Genomic DNA, 22,255 nt, shown 5'->3' on the forward strand with positions numbered 1-22,255 from the left:
ACACGAATATATATAAAACCATAGAAAGTCAAGAACTAAGTACCTAATTATGATGTGTAGAGATTGATCACTTGACTATTAAGTACACATCGTATCAATGACTTGATGGACGCTAGCCCTCACGCGAATCACCACGAACCAAACTCTTTAAGTTTCTTGTTGACTGATCGCTTAAATCGAAGACTGAGCGTCGTTTTTTCTTGTTGCTCACGACTGAAAAACCAAAGAAATGAAGAAGGGGCGATCGTATCACTTTTATAATTTTGATTCTAACTTGTGGCGTGAACCAATATATATAGCTAAAAAAATATTTATTGGCCATTAATCTCCACAATCATATCAAAATTAATAAAAGGAATATATTTTGTAATCAATCAACGCATTTAACAAACAATTTGCGTGCAAATAAACAAACAAATTGCATCTGTTTATTCCTTTTGACAAACTTTCAAGTTTCAACATATCAAAACATGAACCAAAGCTATAGATCTACAAATTAAGGGCAGGTTTCACATGTATCATGGTTTTATAAACGACTAAAGAAACCATAGTGTGTCCAAGTACCTATTGTACATTCTCCATTGCTACAAATGAAGCATCCCCCCAAGTGAAGTGTTAGAAGTAATACGGAGCTTATCTTATATACATACAAAAATACACATACGCAACACACTATACACTATACACATATGACACACACACACACACACACACACACACACACATACATACATACATACGTACGTCGTACACACAGTTGTAATAATATATGGGGGTGCAGGGATAGTGTTTGGTAGTTTGGTTATTCCTCTGCTACAGGATGTTTTAAATTGTAATAATCACTTTGACGGTAAATTGTGGGCAAATCCTAATAAACTAACAATGTAATGGATAGAGTATGGGTGAATGTATTGGTTTATTACAAAATATATTGCTTTTATTAATTTTAATACGGTTGTGGACGGTCGAGTTCTAACATATTACATGGAACTAATTAATGGCCAATAAAAAAAATGTTTAACGACCACTTACACCTATCTATTGTACTTCTACTCGTAAACCACTCCAATAAAATTTACTCTCATGCTGGTTTTGAACCCTGATTAATTCTATTAGTTTTATATATTAATTCATGCTCTACTTATAGCTTTGCTGTTTGTGGGACTTAACATACTATGATTGATTGATTGATTAATTCATGATATAATCAGCTAGAGCCTAGAATAGAAATTATAAAATCATTTTTTCAAAATTTGATGGTACAGTATATGAAACTAAAAAGATGTATATTATTTACTATCAAAAGATGTTTATAATATATTACTAATTTGAAAGTACTTTTAAAGAAAACAAGTCAATTTGGCAATAGTTTTGCTTGGGCTAAATGAGTGGTTCAAAGTTCAAACTTCTCTTGGGGTGCTAGGTGCACAACGAACCAGACAGAGAAATATTAACATTAATCCTTTTATCCCCTCTACAAAAGACTCCACGTGAAGACTGACAGATTGACAAAGATAACTTTTTTTTGTATATTTATGGTTCTGCAATTCTTTTCTGGTGATCACAACATGGGACTACAGTTTTTATTATGTTGAAATATGTGGTTACTTTTCAATTCAATATGAAACATGTAATATTTTCTAATTGTTGGTATTTGTGTTTCATGTACAACTGAGCTATCTTGGGCTGGAGTATACCGGTATTAGGCTGAATTATATATCGGGCTGAAGAAGGCCTACTCGAGACTGTGTACGGGTCTTTAAAGAAATAAAGCGTGGTTTTCTGATGACACGCACATTGCTCACATGAATATCTTTGAGTTTAGTAGCCTCAGTTGATCTAATCAGAAAGATTATCATATCCATCTTCATATCCAAGATTCTTAAAACTGTTTGTTTAAGAAGAGATCGTCTCTTTCAGTTTATATGCAACCTGTACCGTCTGATCATTTTTGGCATTGCGTATGTTCTTCGTCTTCTTGATACATCTCTGAATCTTGTATGTTAAAGATTAAGAGTTATTTTGATTCTGTTGTTCGTGTTGATCAGACTTTGTATCGTTCTTGTATAAAGCTTGTCTCTTCTTGTTGAGGAGATTAAATATTGTATCAAATCTTGTTTTCTAGGGTTATAATAAACATTTGGGTTTGGTAATCTTTTGTTTTGTGTTGATTCCATGATTTCTGACAGTTGCTTCAATGTTTAACTTTGATAAATCAATATTTATATTTGACAGATGTTTGTCAAACTGTGACAATTTGGATAGGTAAATATAGTTCGGTGATTAATTGATTATTGTTTGGCTGTGTTGATATCTTGAAAATTTTTCAATACAATAAAAGAAAAAAATGAACTACTTTCATTGTATTGTACATAAATTACTCTAATATATTTTTAAAATCTCTTTTGAATTTACTGAAGTAATATGAAATATGTATCGTTCAACTAGGTAGAGGTGCACAATACACCCGAACCCCAGACCTGAGAAAAAAAACCCGGAACCAGTTTTTTTATACCCGGGTTTCTAATACCCGAACTCGTACCCGACCATACCTGTAGGGTACGGATAGGGTATGCATTTCGGTACTAAAACCCGAACCCGAACATGACCCGATTTGTACCCGGTAATACCCGAAAACCCAAACCGGTCCCATACCCGGAACCCGGTTTTTATTCCCGAAACCGGGTATTAAAAATACTCGATCTATACCCGAAAAATACCTTAAAATTCCAAAAAAATAACCTTAAAAAGTGCAACCTCCTAAAAAATCCAATCTATAATCGAAAAATACCAGGAAAAAAACCAGAAAAAACCCAAGAATAAGGTTTTTTCAATACCTGAAAATTGGGTATTTAAATACTCAGTTCTATACTCGCCTCGAACCCGATGCATATGGTTTGGTTTTAAAGACAATACACGGACCGAACCCGACCCGGTCATACCCGAACCCAGTTCTTTACACGGAACCGGGTATTTGAAAATCCTGATTTATGCACCTCTACGTTCAACTACGCTTTTATTCAAGCATCATATATATATTTCATGTAAAGTCCTTTTTAAATTAAGTTCAAGTTATTTTTCAAAGGAAGATAAAAATGAGAAAAAAATAAAAATAAAATAACACTCAAAAAATAAAAAAAAATCATAACTCAAAATTAAAAAAAATAACGTTAAGAAAAAAAATGTTTCCTCCGTCTTCATTCTAGAAAAAAACAACGCTGAAGTATCATTATGTTTTTTTTTTATTTTCATCATTAATTTTTTTTTTGAAATTGTGTCTTTTTTTTCTTAATATTGTGTTATCATTACAAATAAAATGTCATTTAGTGGCACACGTTTTTAATAGCATTTAGCTCTTGTGCCACTAAATTAGGTTTTTAATGGCATTTTGCGTATGTCATCTTTGCTTATAACACATTTTTAGTGTCACTTAGTTTTAGTGCCACTAATTTACGATTTTAGTGACACTTTGCGTATGCCACTAAAAATCTAGTGTCACACGCTTTTAATGACCATTTAGCAAGGGATCATCGATTCACTTGAATTCGCGTTCAATCTTACTGCAATTACTTTCCTCTGTTTTAATTTGATTCATTCGGTTGTAATTAGGGCTCAATTTGTGTTTTTTCTATTCGCTTAACCGTTTTTGTGTTCTAATGGTTGTGATTATGAGAATTAATGACCACAGATTAGGAATTTAGAACTCAAACTAGTAATTAGGGAATAACGCTTCATAAGATTTTCTTAAAATTGATTCACGTTATTGTTGATTACGTTTAATCTATCGATTTCAGTATTCAATTTCGCTTAAAATGAATGCGGTTTGTGTATGTCAATTTGCTTGTTGATTGTTATTCTAGGGTTTCAACATAACATCTGCATTTATGAGACAAAAGTACTGATTATAGGTTAATTTACTTGCAATATGTGTTTTTCTCATAGTTGTCAATAAGTTTATACTTGCATAATGTTATTGACTAACTTTTGGTTTCAGTTTGTATCTAGTAAGTGTTAATTGACTATTAGGTTTAATCTGTTGAATGTGTTTGTGTTTGTGTTTGAATACAGAACGGTGCTCTGTATATTGTATTATTTTCTTCATGACACATATAGGTGGGTAAATAAACCGGTTAACCGAACCGACCCGAAATCCGAACCGGTTTGAAACCGATTATGTAAAAATCGATTTGGAACAGACTGAAACCAGAGGTTTGGAACCGGTTTGTAATTTTCGTCACTAAAACAGGTTCCAAACCGGTTAACCGAACCGAAACTGACCAAAACCGATCAAAACCTGAACCGAAACCGATCAAAATTCAAACCGAAATCGATCGTAATTAGTCAAGAAACCGGTTTCAACCCGAACCGAAACCGATCATAAACCGGTTTTGACTTTTGTTGACCAACTCGAACCGGTTTCAACCCAAACCGATTTTGAGTTTTAAACCGGTTTTTGCACCTCTAATGGCACGTATGGCTTCTACACATTACCATGGAGGGCCTCAATCAGGATCTAGTTTGTTTTATCTTTAAATCGGTATGTACTTGGAATATTATGTAGTATGGTTGTTGAGTTTTGATGTTTCGTTTTTTTCTTCAATGTGTAACCTATACCGGTAATGAAATATTCTTGTTTTTCAGGATCTCTTATGAATGCCCCCGTGAAGGAGAAAGTGTTTGTTACATCCCTCAAGGCCACATGGTCCATGGAACAGGTTCTAATTTCTTCCTTTACTAGTTCATTTAGGATCTTTGTTATTAATGCACGTAAATATGCAATCCTCATCTGGTTATTATGGACTTAAACCTTTCTTATTTCACTTCTCAACAGTGATTGCAAATCATCATTCTTTAATTTTACTTTATTCTTGTTATGCTCAGTTTTAGCGTTTATTTATACCTCCAATGACGAGTTTTGATTATTATTCTTACAGCTTGAGGCACCCATGCATCAGGGATTAGATCAGCAGCTCTCGTTATCTGACATACCCGCAAAGTGATGAATGTTCAGCTACGGGCACGTTTATAGTTGGGCCCATAAGTTTGATGCGTCATAACAGTTTTTGTATTTGTTTGCATTTTCTAACGAATCTTAATTTGTTTGCAGGCTAAACCAGAAACTGATGAGTATATGCAAAAATAACTCTGTTGCTAGAACCAGAAACTGATGAAGTTATTTTTATTCAGGTATGCCTTGTTTCTTGCTGATTTATCATTTTATCAATTACTTTTTCACATGTTTCTGTCGACATTTTTTTTGTTTCTATTACTTGTTATCACATTGCAGCATAGTGCTGAACCTGAGGTTGTGGATCTCTTAATGGAGGTATTTTGCTCTACAATTATTGACATATTTGATATACTAGTTATAAATATGAATATGAATATGAGTTTTAGCTCATAATAAAAGCAGGTTGAATTTTTTTTATCTAGTGAAGCATGTCGACAAGACAAATTACAAGACAATTTTATGGAGCCATATCCCTTTCAAGCTCAGGTTCGGCTCGAGCTCAATTTGTTTGTTATTTAATAATTAATTTATATATATTTTTATTTATTTTTGTGTATTAGAAAAACCTTTAACGAGCCTTAACTCGGCTTGAGCTTGATGATACCTTAAACGAGCTAAATCTCAGCTCGAGCTCGGTTTTGCAACGTAAAATTAATACATGGTACAAAATTGGAAAAACTTAAAAATACACAAGGCTCATTGAAAAGTTAGTGTCCATATATTTACGTATTGAAAGATTTTTATTTTTCTTATTAGGTACCTTGCATGAAGATTGAAGATGGTGAAAGAGGTTAACGAGTGTGGTGATGTTTTTACTTCTTATTCAAATATTTGTTACTTTGCTTTTTATATGATTGATATGTTGACTTGACTTGAGAGTTATTTTAATATGCATTTGGAATGTGATTGATATGTGTTTGGAATGCCACTAAAAGTCCAAAATGGTTTTAATGGCATACGGAAAAAAATTGCCACTAAAAGTCTAAAATGTTTTTAATGGCATACGGAAAAAGTCACTAAAAGCCCAAACGTTTGTAGTGGCAGACGAAAAAAGTGCCATTGAAAGTCCAATATGTTTTATGGCATAAGGAAAAAAATGTCACTAAGAGTCCAAAATGTTTTTAATGACATACAAAAAATAGTGCCACTAAAAGCCCAAAAGTTTGTAGTGACAGACGAAAAAAGTGCCTCTAAATGTCTTTAGTGGTATCGCTTCTAGTGACACTTTTTTTGTGTGTCACTTATTCCAACAAAGTTCTTTAGTGGCACATATTTGGTTTCTTGTGACACTTTTTGTTTGCAATTAAATGGCTTTTTATTTGTAGTGTATATTACTCAACGTCATGTTATATTTTGATCAGCATTGTGTTATATTATTCGATCTATTGTGTTTTTTAATTTATTGTTGTGTTTTTTGTTTATTTTGTCTTTTTTCTCAACATTGTGTCTTTTTGAAGGCTACAAATCCTTACACTTTTCATTTTTATCACCCATTGTATTTAACCTTTCCTATAAATTATACTTTTTTGCCATTCTCGCCTCGATATGATCGTAAGTGGTAAGATGAATAAAATGTAGAATAAAAAGTCAATGGTTCATGTCAGTTTACATAAAGTGTAATAACTTAAATATATATAAACGAAAGCTCTTTAAATTATCTCAAACCATCAGATAATTTTATTTTTAAATGAATGTTTCTCATGCATTTTACCCGAATTCATGAATATGGGTCTCATCAAACCCAGGTAGCCCTTAAACGGGTTATAACATCTCATTATATTAAAATTAATATTATCAAATATTTGATATGAAAATCCTATAAAATATTGATATACTAAAAATTAATATCTATTTCTTTTAAAAGGATATTATTTATAATTAAGAAACAACTTTATAGTAAAAATAAATAAATAAACGGTCATGGGTTTTATTAAACCCAAATAGTTTTTAAACTGGTATAACATCTCATCTCCCTAAATTCTCTCAAGCTCAAGATTACTTTATTTTTAAATAAAAGATTCTCATGCATTTGACCCGAATTAATGGGTATGGGTCTCATCAAACCCAGATATCCCTTAAACATGTTATAACATCTCATTATATTTAAGATTAATCTTATCAAATATTTGATATGAAAATCCTATAAAATAGGGATATACTAAAAATTAATATCTATTTCGGTTAAAAAGATTTTATTTATAATTAAGAAACAACTTAATTTATGGTAAAAATAAATAAATAAGCGGGTCATGGATCTCACTAAACCTAGATAGATTTTAAACCGGTATAACATCTCATTTACTTATGAAATCCCTTTATCATCAAATTCTAAGTATATTATTAAATTTCTTACAATAAATAAAATTAAAATTCAAAAAAATATATAAATATTATAAACGAATAATGTAAAACAACATATGAGAATGCAAATAAATTACAATACATGTTGGGTGTATTGTAATTTTAACTTTAGATATATATAAACGAAACCTTTAAAAGTCTCTGGTTGTTTCTTACATTCTCTCAAGTCACCAGATTGTTTTATTTGTAAATAAAGACTTTTCATGCAGTTATCCCGAATTAACGGGTATAGGTCTCACCAAACTCAAATAACCTTAAGTGGGTTATAACATCTCATTATATTAAAAATTAATCTCACCATATATTTGATATGAAAATTCTATAAAATAGGGATATAATAAAAATTAATATCCAAATTTTTTAAGAAAAAGATATTATTTATATTAAGAAAAAATTTTGTAGTAAAAAAAATAAGTGGGTCACAAAACATAAAACTTTTAAACAGGTTATAACATTTTATTTATTTGTGAAATCATTTTATCATCAAACCATAAGTAAATTATTAACTTATTTACAACAAATAAAATTAGAATCCAAAAAAAAAATTAAATAATAGACACTAAAAAGAAACACAACACCCGTAATAAGGGGGATAAAAACTAGTTAATTATAAACACAATGTATTTATGCAACGTAACATTCAAATACATGATATAAACATATATATAACAGTAAGAAATTTCAGAGTATAACATCTTTTAAAAGTAACACCTTGAGATATCACTTTTTGTATTTATCGTAATCACAATTAAGAAGATCCTCTAACAACTTATCATCAAAGTACTCGATTTCAAAAACTTCTCTTCCTCGCACATTACTACTAGACGACGTGCCCCCCATGGTCGAAGCACTATAAGCCGCAGCCGAAAATGTAGGTGGATATTCGGCAGGGAAATTAAAAACAGCCATGTGGCCTCTCATTTGATAGGCGGCTCTATCATAAGCTCTAGCTGCCTCCTCAGCCGTTGCAAATGTTCCTAGCCAAACCTTGGCACCATTCCTATTAATGTCACGAATCTCCGCTGCAAACTTCCCAGACGGCCGCATCCGAACACCACGGTATTTCACTTCCTCTGCCCCTCCTCCATCGTCCTGGTTGCGGTCCCTTGAAGCCCCGTGACGATCCATGAAATAGTTATTATTATTATTATTATTATTATTATTATTATTGGTGGTATATACAAGATGAATATATAGGTAGTAAATGGCCATGCATGCAGGCATGCAAGTTATAAAGGTGGGAAATAGTCAAGAATCAAACCAACGTGACAGGTAGCGGCGGAAATACGAGAATGTTTGGAAAGTGGTTTGAATTTAAACGTGGGTTAATTCAAATTCGACTTTTTTTGCTGATGGCATTTTACATCTCCATGCAATGTGTATGCGTCATACTAATATACGCTAGAAAGGTAATTAGGGGACTATTTTATAAAGCTAGCCAATGATTTTATTACTAGAAACAAAGAAAAGTTAACCTCTCTAATATTAAACTATCCACAATAACAAACTCATATAGAACGTCATATCATCGTCACGTCATATTTTAAATTTTTTCAGAAACCTCACTTTTTTCACAATAACAAACCTTATTTAAAAAATATTAAATATATATGCATATATGTAACATTATATAATATGGGTGTGTAAGAGAGAGTGGGGGGCCATACTCTAACTTTGCAACAAGTTTGCATATTCAAACATAAAACAATTCTTAATTCTCCACAATGGTGAAGTTTGGTTCATTCCGAGTTTGCAAGTTGCCACATGGATTTGGACATTGGGGTGTGTAGCCCATTGTGAATGCTATAAGGCCGAACGTAGTGGGCGAATTTGGAGGGGCAAAAGGGGCATTTTGGGGGGAAGGACACCGCCCCCATCCCCCCCCCCCCCGGCGGTATTGGGGGGGGGGGGGATTTGTCGCCGGTGGGAAGAAAAAATATTATTATTTTATTAATATGTTATATATATATATATATATATATATATATATATATATATATATATGAGATGTTTATAGTAAAAAGAAGTAGTTTCCTCGGAAGACTAGGAATACATCATAGCAATTGGATCATGAAAATCAATGGTTGAGATTTAAAATTACCAAAAACCGACATAGTTTCCTATAATTACTCTTTCACCACTATAACCGACATAGTTTCTTAGAATTGTTCTTTCACCATATGTTGTAGTGCCACTTGTCAAAAATCTATTAGTTCTTACCATTCTTAAAAAACTCTTTCTTTTTCATTTGAACTCTTTTCTATACATACATATACGGAGAGGATCATGAGAGAACTTCATTTTATAGAGAGAACTAGAGAACTAATAATGAAGTATTTTTAATTTAATTAAAAAATATTTTGAAATTTTTTTTTCCTTCATCCTTCTTATATGTTGTTATTCTTCACCACAAAAAAATATAAAAGTGAAAAAAAAATTAAAAAAAAATAAAAAAAATTAACGAGTAATGCATATATGCTATACACCGAGTTTTTTTATAATGCATATGCGCAATAGTGTGCATTTTGATATTTGAAATAGTGTTGCATAGCATATATATAGTTGTTTGTATTGTATATTTGCAATAGTGTTATATTATATACAAAATTAAAAAAAATCAATATAGTGCATATGTGCATTAGTGTTGTATTACATATATGCGATAATGTGTTTTGCATACAATTATTAGTGTCGTATTCGCATATATTCAATAGTGTGTATTTAAATAATGTATTTGTGTTGTATTATATGCAATAAAACACTATTTTATATATACAATACACATTAATGCATATACGCATTACATCGACGGTTTTTTTTAGGAACAATATCATCTTATTAGAAGGAGAAAAGAAATAAAAATCACAAAATAATTTTTTTAAAATAGTTAAAAATAATTCTTTACTAGTTCTCTAGTTCTCTCTTTAAGAGAAGTTCTCTCTAGATCCCACCCCCATATATATATATAGAGAGAAAGAGAAAATGGTTCAAATAAAAAGAAGTTGTTTCCTAGGAATGTTAAGAACCAATAGAATTTTGACATTAAAACCTATGGTGAAAGAATAATTCTAGGAAACTATGTCGGTTATAATTGTGAAAGAGTAATTCTAGAAAACTATGACGGTTTTTGGTTATTTTAAATCTCAACCATTGATTGATATGATTCAATGGCTATGATTTATTCTTAATCTTTATAGGAAACTACTTATTTTTAGGATAACCCTCTTATATATATATATATATATATATATATATATATATATATATTACTATTTGTAGCCCATACACCATTACACATCAAAAACAAATTATCACTCCTTGCTGGCAGGGCGCCACATGTCGCAATTCGTCCCAATTTGTAGCTCCTCCACTACGCATAACATAAATGACTTAAATTCCACTTATTTTCATTTAATTTTGATTTGTTGATGTTTGGTTAGCCTTTTCCAACCATCATTCTTTGTAGCTCCTCCACACGTCGACACACTTTACGAGGCGAGTCGTCAGGATGGAAACACCTTCTTTGTTGAAACGTTGGTGGTATGCGACACGAATATCGAGGAATGTCGGTATTTTGGCACGGTTTATGAGGAAGGATTTGGCACGAACTTCGAGGTAGTTTCTAGAGAGAGTGTGTGTTTTAGAGAGAGAGAGAGAGAGAGGGAAGCTGTGATTTGGATGTGTGAAATGAGAATACCCATAGCCGCTATTTATAGGCAAAATCAAAGGTCTCATCGCGATACGCGATGGCTTCTGATCAGCCCGTCGCGTATCGCGACGTAGCTGTGGCCAGTCATCACTAGCTTTGCCACGTGGCGGACGCGGTGCCACGTGGTGATACGTTGCGATACACTATGCCACCGTCTGACACGTGGGAATACTTGTCACACTTGTCAAATCACATCATCGCGATACGTGATGGCGTTGGCTCTTTAACGATCGCGTATCGCCATTGACCAATCTTCTAAAATTTTTTACTAGGCCCTTCGCGATACGCGATGGGCTTGTCCTTTGTCCTGTCGCGTATCGCTATGAGACAGAGAGACACAATTTTCATTTTAAACCCTAAGGTTTAGATTTTGAAATTTTTGGTCCTTTTACTTTAGAAACTTGATATTTTTTATCCGATATTTTCATGATGTTACATAAAGCGATGGTTCTAGTTCGTTCATCAAGTGTTTTGTGGGTTCAATGATGCAATAAGGAGATGGGTTAACAAAAGTTGCAATGCTTAGCCATGTCTCATTCGTTAAGTATTTGTTGTTATTATTTTGTTCTTGATTTTAATTCTTTTGTTTTAATTTTTAGGTTTTTTTCTTTGTTATTTTAAATCACTGTTTATGTAGATTAAGATTGTAATTGATATTGTTTCTTATGTTCTCATGTTATATAAATTACTATTATTTCCTACGTTCTCATGTTAAGGTTAAAATGTACATGAACATTCTCCAATAATGACATATACGCTTGAATATTATTTTAGTAAGTTACAACCAAAGTCGGCCCTATCGTGTATGAAAAAAATATGTGACCGCTTTATGTCCATGCATTTATAGGCATGTAAATTTTTTTAGGGATTTAGTATATGCAATGAATTGTAATGAGAGTGAAAGATTCATATCTTTCATGAAAGATTCAAATCTTTCATCTATGATTTGTGAATTGAAATATTCACGGAGATAAAAGCAATGAAAGAAGATCCAAATGTTTTATCTCCATGCTGCTGTTTATATTGGGAATTCACAATAAAAACCTTGGATAATTTGAGAGACACGTCATACACTTTCAGATTGATTTTTTTGGTTGTTTGCCCGAAAATCAATTGGATATAACTTAGGCGAGACAAGAAAGACGTATGGTGATTGCAAGAATTCAAGAACTAGAGACTAGACCAAAAATGTCGATATGTAATCTTTGAAAACCGTATTTGGCAATTCATTTTAAATTCTTGATTGCTTCCAAAGTGTGCGCATCTTTACTTACGGTTTTTAAGTGTAACGGATTCAAAAATTAAAACTCTACTGAGTTTCTTAATGAAGCAATAATCATCAAAATAACTAACATGAATTCCAACACTATTAAGTGTCTTTTTCAAGATTGGAGTATACATGCTAAATCGTGTAAAGGGTTAAAGACCATATATTTAACAACTAAGCTCTTAAGCAGCTTAACTCCAACAAGGGGCTCTTATCCTTGTATCCTATCCCCGCACCCCCGGTCAAGAGGGTGTTCTCCCTTGGTACCCCCAATGCATAAGGCTTCGCCTCTAAGATCACAATAAACAAAAACAATCGTGCATTCTAAACCTCCTAACTTGTTTTATGAATATTATGATTTACATTGGTTGACAAATCAATCAAGACTACATAAAAATATCTAACATTTTTAATTATGTTAAGTTTAATATAAAGATAAAAAGAAATCATCGCTTGTCAAATAAACCATTTTTCATTTATTTATTAGTCCTTCTGGCATTTATGTATCGAATAGAAAAATATTAAGTTTTTATTTCTTTATTGTTTTTTTTGTCTTTATAATTATTAATACTATTATTTGTATTTTTAATATTATCAATATTGGTAAAGGTAACTGACTTTTGGTAAGATTATAAATTATTAGTAATAAAACCAATAATAAAAAAATATAAATAGATTGAAAACAAAAATAAAACTTATTAGTTTTTTATTTGATATTTTAAGGAGTTGTAAATATATAAAAAATAGAAGGACTAATATGCCATCTAAAGAAAATGTCGTTTTTTTGTCGATGAACTGACCCTAGCGTCAAATCGAACACAAACTAACGCGGAGCGTCGAACCGAATGCGAGCTGATCCGGGGCGTTGACCCAAACGCGACCCGAACCGGAGCACTGAGCTGAAAGCGCTAAGACTCGGAGCGTCGACCTGAATGTGAACACACCCGAAATGTCGACCCTAACGCGACCATGTTAGTCACCCAATTGAAGATTCCATCAAATTTACTTGAATTCCTTCAGATGATGGAAGGATTTGGAACTCTTTGTTTAAAGGAATTTGAAGGAATTAAATTCTAATTCCTTGTCAACCGAACACGCTATGTCATGGGATTTTAATTCCAATTCCTTTGAATTCTCACGAATTCTGTGAAACGAACGCGCCATGAAAGTTTATGGAAATAGTATGTTAACAAGGGTCAAGCACGTTTGACCTTACCCTGAAATTAAAAGCTTGATGTGCTCCATATACATAATCTTTTTCTTATTTCTCTTGTACTGAATATATTTAAAATAATAATAAATTTTGGATGACACTGAAAACGAGATATCAAGATCAAGTTGCATAAATAGATGAAAGCGAAGTCATTTAGGGGGTGTTTGGTACAGAGAATGGAATTGTAGAGAAATGGAATAGAGAAATGGAATTGCAGAGAAAGGGAATTGGTCTGGAGAATGAGAATTGACTGTTCTGTTTGGTAGTACAGAGATTTCAGTAGAGAAATATAGCTGAGAATCATTTCTCTTGTTTGGTACATAGAAAATAAACAGAGAATTATATCAACTTTATCATTAGCACAAGTATTTTTTTCATAACAAATATTTATTAAAAAATAAAAAACATATAAAAAGATGCATAAATTCCAACCAAAATATGCATTGATCAAACCAATTCACATACAAAACATAGTTTTTAAGCAAAAATCATCAACCATAGTTAAAACCAATTCACATACAAAACATACTTCAACCATACACAACTATCCCATTGAACCATCGGTATACAACTCGACCATCTCAATGGTTAAAAATAGTTAAAAATCTTTTCGGAGTTGAATACAAAAAAGGAACTGGAAACGAGGAACATACACCCGATAAATGCAAGGAAACAGAAAATGTTGACCGAGGTACGCATTGTATCTGAGACAGCATAACACCGTTTATGTCATATGACTCAAAACTGGTTCTGCACCCACAGCTAAAATCTGGAAATGATCGAAACAACATAAGTAAAATAAACAAAGGGAAAATAACTTTCACATAGAGTATATGGCCCACAAACTAAAATAAATAAAAGTAGTTACTTGATTATCATCAAAGCATATATCTTGGATGCAAGCACGTGTCGTGATCCCTGAAATTCTTTCAGAAACTGAAAGATTCCACACTGATAAATTTCGCCCAGACCCACATGCCTACAAATATATGTTCAGTATTACTTAAAAACTAAAACAGAAACACATGTGAAGGCATGTGGTCACAAAAAACTAGAATATATATAAAGATTGTTGCCTTACCAGCCACTTTTCATTAGCATCAAGAGCAATGCAACTGACATATAAAAAGAACTCTTTAGATTTCTTATCTTTTCCTGGCTCAATAACATTAGTACACTTTCCAATTCTGCAATCTGCAATAAACTAACCAAATTAAGAGTTGGCCGGTCGATAACTAATACCTATAATTCGATTGCAGAAACTATAAAAAATAGCAATCTAATTATTTAACCAAAGTGTTTTGGGATACGTACCCCAAATTCTGGCTGTTCCATCCTCTGAGCCAGTTATAATCTACAAACAGAGCAGTGGAAAACAAGATTAACTAACAGAATACATTAACTGAAAACAAAATTAAGTGAGAAGTGAAAAAAAACGTATCAGCATATACCTGATTACAAGAATTTCGGGCAACAACAGAATGTAGATAACCAGAATGCCCTTTGAAAGTCAGTTTGATTTTAGATTTCTCCTGAAAACGTATTGCACAACATAGAACTCCATTTATCCAAAAAGGGAAAAAGAAAACTAATCTCTGTATTTGATTATTTAATCACATTCAGGAAATACAAACCACATCCCAACAATAGGCACATGAATCACCAGCAGCTGCATATATGGAACCTCCCTATGGTACATGAAAAATCAACTCAAATCTTACATACATGTTTATCTAGTTATAAATGCCGACAAATGTTTTTTTTAAGGAAAAGCTTACAGACCTGAGTATCAACAGCAATAGCATTAGTTTCAGGGATAGGAGAAAGTGCACCCCAAGGACCTCTGAGGAGAAGAAAAAAAACATTACTTAGAACTAAACTAACACACTCATAATTTATCATCGTTTTAAGTTTATGTGACTAACTTATGTTGAGGATTTGCTAAGTCAAGTTGCGGCTTCAAAAGGCCACCTGCAAGAATAATGTGTAGAGTGAATAAAAAGTGTATCAAGATTTTGTCAAAGAACGAATATATCACATTTATTGGACTGTAACTCAAAACTTAATAAAATGATAATGAATAGAATTTCGCGTGACAAACCATTCTGCTTTGCTTCAAACATATCCATCCACTTCCATCCTCGAATCCGACCATCATCACCACAACTAAATAAAAACATAAGTTAACAGATATAAGACGATGTTAATCCAACATAAATTGTTTACAGAACGAGCATGAGAAAGACATTATCTTAATAACAACTAGTTCTAAGTAATTCTACAGCGTTCATCAATTTATCTTTTCCGACCAAGGGTACATATCATCAATCCGGGAATATGGTCCACTTTAGGAAATAATAGTTTGTATTGTTCTCAAAGTAAAATAGTTATACTTTTTCTTACAAACTAGACTCGATTGTTGAATGGATACTATGAAAACTAAACAAGTCTAAACAAACAAGCAAACAAAAAGGAATTGCCGACCCATAATAAGTATATAACTAGCAAGCATCATTAGATGTTTACCTCAACAGCAAGGAATCTTCAGCAGCGCCATAGAACTTGACATCATAAGTAGGCCCATCGTGTCCATTAATTAAACAATCTGGTTCAGCTACAAATAAACTAAAGAAAACTACCATAAGCAAGCCGCAAACACACACCCTCATTAAGGGGGTGTTTGGAATCACAATTGTAAAATTTGAAAGTGATCATGTGTAAGGACTAATCAAAATCAGATACTCAATCATGATCATAGAACATGAAGCTGTAACAATAATAATAATCACATATTCAACAAACACAATCTAAATGCATCCTTAAAAGGCTTTGTATAATCACTTTCAATTCATAAACTATGCAGTCGATATAGGTGATATATCACCTATATCAGTTATCGGTCCCTTGGTAAAATATTGGCCAGAATATCAGTACCGATTATATCGGCGATATTGATTGATATATCACCGATATTCCCTATATCAGTGTTTAAATTCTTCATTATCCATTTTTAGTGCTCAATGTTAGTATTTTAAGTCTTAATTAGTTCCTACTTGCCACAATGGTTAGTGTTTTGGCTGTTGCAAAAGGTTAATCTGTTAATAGTAAGAGAATATATTGAATTTTACATGATATTAGAATTAGCGAAATCCCATCGCGATGATCGATATCTCAAATATCAATCCTTGACTGATATCCGATATTTATCCGCATTCACTACTTAATTCATAAATAAACAATCATAAAATATAAACTACTTACTTTTGAGCCCTAGAACTCCCAACAGCTGGTGACTGTAAGCAAAAGCAAAGAAATGCATATAAAATTGGTTGGCAAGTATAAAAAAATTAGAGAGTAATAGCAGATTGATGTAACTACAACATACGACAGAGGATATTAGAGAGGATAGCGAATACGATGCGATTGAACCGTCGCTAGAGGCGGCGACGATGTAATTAGGGTTTCGGTCATCAGTAGTAGACGGAGGAGAGAAGACCGTACGGAAGATGGTGAGTGAACTGGATTCCAGGTCATCTAGTATGCTGTCTCTGTAGGCATCTTAAAAATGGCCGTGGAGGAGTTGAGACTGAATGAAAGATGAGAGAAATGGAGGAAAATGGGAGAAATGAAAGCAGAGAAATCCAATTCTCCGCTTTTTTTAGAGTAACAAAATCAGAGAAATGGAAATGGTTTATTTCCATTTCTCACCTCTTTCTTTCATAAACAAACAAGAGAATTCTTTCCAATTCCATTTCTCACCCCTCAATTCCCTCTACCAAACACCCCCTTAAATCGGACGGTGTCATCATTTGCCTTTTTTTATCCGTGAACTAGATTCATTGTTTCTATATGAAAGCGACGATGAACTCATTTATCCATGACCTCCTTTTTGTCCTCTTCAACATCAGAGTTTAATCTTAGACAAACTTAGGGGTGTTTGGGATTGCTTATTTTCATCAACTTATAATTTTTTAATTTCTTAAAAAACAATGGGGTGTTTGAGATTGATTTTGTGAGAGGAAAAGTTCCATAAGTTACACTTTTGTAACTTATTAACTTATTGAAAAGTTATAAGGAGGTAAAATAAGGAAATCCCAAACACCCCCTTAACCGCTTAGTCCGTGTTCATGTAAACTCAACTCGTGTCTCGATGAGTTCACTCATTTATAAAAAATCAATATTTTATATGTTTTTGTTTATACAAGACACAAATAATAAATAAAAACAATTTTAAATGATACTAGTTTCATATAACACGATGCAGTCTTGGTGTGCGAAAATTTGGTTCGGTTTGGTTAGGGATACTTGACCAAAACCATAAGTGTTAGTCGGTTAAGCACTGATCGGTTAACGTCGACTACGGGTTGGTTTCGGTTAAGTTCAATTAATTGAAAATGTTTCAGTTATTGTGTTCCAAGTTCGGTTTTGGACATTTGCAGAATGAATTCAAATGTTTGAAGCTACAATTGGAGGTATAAAAGCTGGAAATAGAAGTGTAAAAGCTAGAAAATGATCACAAACCTACAAGGTTCGATTTGATTTCAGTTAAAGTCGGTTGACGAGAAGACATTACCATAACCACAACCAAATAGTCAGTTATTCAGTTAATCAATTCTCTTATTGGATACATAAATAACAATTTTTCTAAGCCACTATCCTTTAAAAGTGGTTCTTAAATTAATGCATTCTATTCTTGTTTACTAAAAAGAAAGTTGTTTTGGAAATCCCATAGTTCAACCACTTGAGTAGTCAAGGTCCCAAGGAGAGTAGGAAGTGATGGTTTATGGTACAAGCAAATAACACGCAGAAGCTACAGCTTAAACATCCCAACGTACAACAAATTAAGCACAAAAATGCCATAAATTATTATTAGTATATATTATCAAAGTTATATAACAAGACCACAATATCACCTACTTATAACCTAGCATGGTACCAGTGTAGTCACCAAATGCGTTGAAGCGGTGAACATAATCTTTATATACGCTAGCGGTGTAAAGCGGTGGTTCTAGTTCGTTCATCAAGTGTTTTGCGGGTTCAATGATGCAATCAGGAGATGGGTTAACAAAAGTTGCAATGCTTAGCCTTGTCTCATTCGTATTATTTACCACTTCTAAACTTCCCGTTGCTAATTATCTGTATCAATAAATGCAAAATTATTACTCGTCAACTGTTAATGCTATAAAAACGTGTCTTGAACTTTAGGGGCAATGTTACATTTATATATAAAAAACACACAAATCCTAGTAGAGTAACATGTAAAATAGATGACGTTATTAATTACATGTCGCGGTGATTAATGTCGTAAGATATTTGTAAAATAAAAAAAACTTTGTCCAAAATGGACCTACTGTAAGTTTACATTAAACTAGAATGACTTTTTTTTGCCCTGAATGGAAACTTTATAAATCTACCCCTCATAAATTAAAGTATTTTCTCTGAACAGGTACAATGAATAAGGTGCCAATGATTAAATACACAATACCCTTTATATCAATGTATTATAATTTAACTAATGGACTCAAATATACAATAATAGAAAAATACCAAAAAAATATATTAATAAGTAACAACTATTTAAACAATCTCAAAATGTTCCCCACCACCAACCACCCTAATATATTTATTCAAGGGCAAACTAGTCACATTATGGGTTTAATTGCGGCCCATTCAAAACCCTTTTATACTCACAAAATATCTGTGGAATATTATGAACTTATGGAACTAACTACACATACCTCAAGTTGGTTACCTAAGTTAACAACAAAGGCATTAGGACTGGCTCCAACATTGACCCATTGACCATCTTTCATAAACTGAAGCCCAGTTGTACCCCCTTGATAAAGAAGGGTTATAAGACAAGGATCAATGTGTGGTAATATTCCCAAAGTTAGACTCGGGTCCGGGCACGGCGGGTAGAAGTTAGATGACAATAACTGAAGTTCACTTGTATCTTTAAAGTACCCTTCCTTCAACCCCAATCCTTCACAAATCATCTCTAAAAGCCTTGCACTTAGTTTTTGTATTTCCACAAGATACTCCGCGATTACCTCCCTGAAGACAATATAACAATAACACAATTAAACAAACATTACTAAAGTGATGTTTATATGATTGAAATGAAATATTACAACTTACTGATATTGTGTTGGTGTATCTGGCCATAGATGAATGCATTGGTTTAATGGATGACAAGGAATCTTATGATTTTCCCTCCATAAATACACACCGTCTTTCGCGTAATCAGTGCTGCTTGTGTAAATATAACTTTTTTTAGGTGGAATGATTCCACTTTTATCTTTGGGTTGCATGTCAAAGAATTCCTTAAGAACATTCATTGCATCAGTCAGTGTCTTATCTGGGATTCCATGATTTATCACCTGTTACAACATTTAAAGTCTACAAAAACTAATCTTTTGTATACAAAATTCGAAACATGAAAAATAACAAAAAGATAGAATTTTTATCATGGGTTAAACTAATTACTAATACGTACATGAAAGAAACCGAATTCTTGAGAAGCTTTGAAGATTTCTTCGACTAGTTGGCTATGTTCATTTCCAGGCTTTGATTTCGCAAGATCTATAACCGGAATCGAATTACAAACAGGAGTATCAAGATTTTGAGGTCTGTAGTCCTTTGAGAATATGTACTCCTTCGGTACACAATCGAGTTCAAACCACCTTGGATCTTGATCTTCCTTCATCTCAATATGCAAATAAAATGAACAGACACAGTGTTACATACACAGATCGATATATATACACGCAAATTTATAAATTTGTTTTCACATATTTAAAAATTAGTGCAGATCTAAGACTCTTATTTAAATGCACAACTTGGCACGCTCAAAATTCCCACCTGGAAATACTATAAAAAACAAAAAAGTTAAAAGTTATTTTCACACCTATATGGGAGTTAAAATCATACATTAAGAATTGGAATCAAGTGGTTGGACCCATGTGATTACTTCCAGGATTTGCACTTATGCAGTTATGCTATGATTTAATTGTATTATTCTACACACCAGGGGCGGACCTACATAGTAGCCGTCGGGGTCCCGGGACAACAATGTTTTTTAAAATTTATTTAGAAGCGATATAGAAAATTTTTGAAGGACCCCATATAAATTAACACTTGGACCCCATATTAATATTACCATTCTAGTCTGGTGGAAACCCCCTTCCAATACCACACGAATGACCCGAGTTCGAGCCTTGCTTTTTCCCGTTTTTTTATGTATTTCGTTTTTTAAAAATTTACTTTATATTAGTTTTAGTTTTGACTTTTGGCCCATGGGTTTTAACATATCCCAACCCAACTCATCAGACGTAACACCCTCCACACACATCTCAACCCCACTGCTTATCCCTAACTCACGCCTCTCTCAGTTTTTCCGGCCAGCCTCCGCCCATCTCCGCCCATATCCGCCAGCCTCCGCCTCACTCCAGCCACCGTTCACCCCTCTTTGGTCTTATAAGTCTTTGTTTCCTCTGATTTTGTCTCAAACTAAAGGTAATTTTAGGGCTAATTAGTTGATTGATTTTATATATAATTATACATTTATACTCATGTTGGTTATTGTATGTTGTATATTGTTGTTAGATTGTGACTTAGTTTTCTTAAAAACTTGAACTTTAGGGTTAATTATGCAAGAATCATTGAAAAGAAAGTTTGAGCCCTCGTCTTCTTCAAGTAATACATCTAAGAAAATTGATTTGGAAGACCTTCCATCAGATTACGTTCATGTTTTTCGGGTATGAATTAAAAGTGTATGTTTCATCTAGTTTCTAATTTAGATTCTTTCTACTTACTCGTTTCCAATGACACCATAGTTCCGTGTTTTATTATGTTCCTCGCCTCGACCCGACCCGAATAACGACCGACCCGAAAAATTTTGTAAACCGAAAAATTGGGACCCCATCGACAAAAAATCCTGGGTCCGCCACTGCTACACACCACTAAGAAGCTGATGTTGTAGGCACTGAGTATATTTATTAAGGACCAATCTTGAAGAAAGTGGTATAGATATATGTTCTTCTCATGATTGGGCAAATGTGTAATACATTGAGACAGAAAGTTAATAATAATATAGCTTTATGAGGGCATAAGCTTTTTTTAGTGAAAAGGACAACAATCATGCAAGTTAATACAAGACCAAGAACCAAATATATAAATTCTTAATTATCTGGTCCAAACCAGCAGTAAATCAACAAAAAGCCGACACGGCACCGTAAGTATATATGCTGCTAAAATGTTCATTGTTTAATAACTTTCTGCAACTTAGCCCCTAAAGTGTATGGAGTGTGATTATCAAAATGGAGTTGTTCTAACGACAGATAAGTCAATGAAACTCAATTGATCAGAACTTTGATTCAACGAAAGAAAGATGCAGCAAACTTTGGATATTTTGAAGTGGTGAGATCAGAATTTCAATATCAGTATGTAAGAATGGTTGAAACTTTGGATAATTATCTCGTGGTAGTTTTCTTTTCTCGATTGGGTAGAATGGTTGAAACCCATTGAAACATTTCAGTCATTACTACCTGAAGAAACACTAATCGACCCCGGGCAGATTACGGACAATCTGGGGGTTAAATAGATGTTTCCCACGAGGATGAGGTCCAGCAAAGAAAGTTGTTCTTCAGGTGACCTGCAAAACAGATACCGTAAGCTCGTCACTGAGAAGGGGGG

General features: G+C 33.0%; 1 long non-coding RNA gene and 3 pseudogenes across 2 annotated transcripts; 1 reads left to right on the forward strand and 3 right to left on the reverse strand.

The window, feature by feature from the left end:
• Window positions 1-4,307: 4,307 nt before the first annotated feature.
• LOC143603154 (uncharacterized) lies at window positions 4,308-5,926 on the forward strand. Its single transcript, XR_013147996.1, has 4 exons — window positions 4,308-5,187; window positions 5,288-5,326; window positions 5,414-5,497; window positions 5,768-5,926. It is a non-coding gene; the product is annotated as an uncharacterized LOC143603154 (long non-coding RNA).
• Window positions 5,927-8,045: 2,119 nt separating this feature from the next.
• LOC143603155 (ethylene-responsive transcription factor ERF098 pseudogene) lies at window positions 8,046-8,746 on the reverse strand (annotated as a pseudogene).
• Window positions 8,747-14,142: 5,396 nt separating this feature from the next.
• On the reverse strand, window positions 14,143-16,848 carry LOC143603152 (THO complex subunit 6-like; annotated as a pseudogene).
• Window positions 16,849-18,474: 1,626 nt separating this feature from the next.
• LOC143603153 (hyoscyamine 6-dioxygenase-like) lies at window positions 18,475-20,339 on the reverse strand (annotated as a pseudogene). Its single transcript, XR_013147995.1, has 4 exons — window positions 20,058-20,339; window positions 19,700-19,941; window positions 19,300-19,615; window positions 18,475-18,697 (listed from the first exon to the last, which is right to left on the reverse strand). The product of XR_013147995.1 is annotated as a hyoscyamine 6-dioxygenase-like (transcript).
• Between the last annotated feature and the right edge of the window lie 1,916 nt (window positions 20,340-22,255).

The sequence above is a fragment of the Bidens hawaiensis genome, unplaced genomic scaffold (assembly GCF_021521415.1).
Source record: "Bidens hawaiensis isolate Kalapana, Puna unplaced genomic scaffold, B.hawaiensis_p1.1 tig00060892_1, whole genome shotgun sequence".
Classification (NCBI taxonomy): domain Eukaryota; kingdom Viridiplantae; phylum Streptophyta; class Magnoliopsida; order Asterales; family Asteraceae; genus Bidens; species Bidens hawaiensis.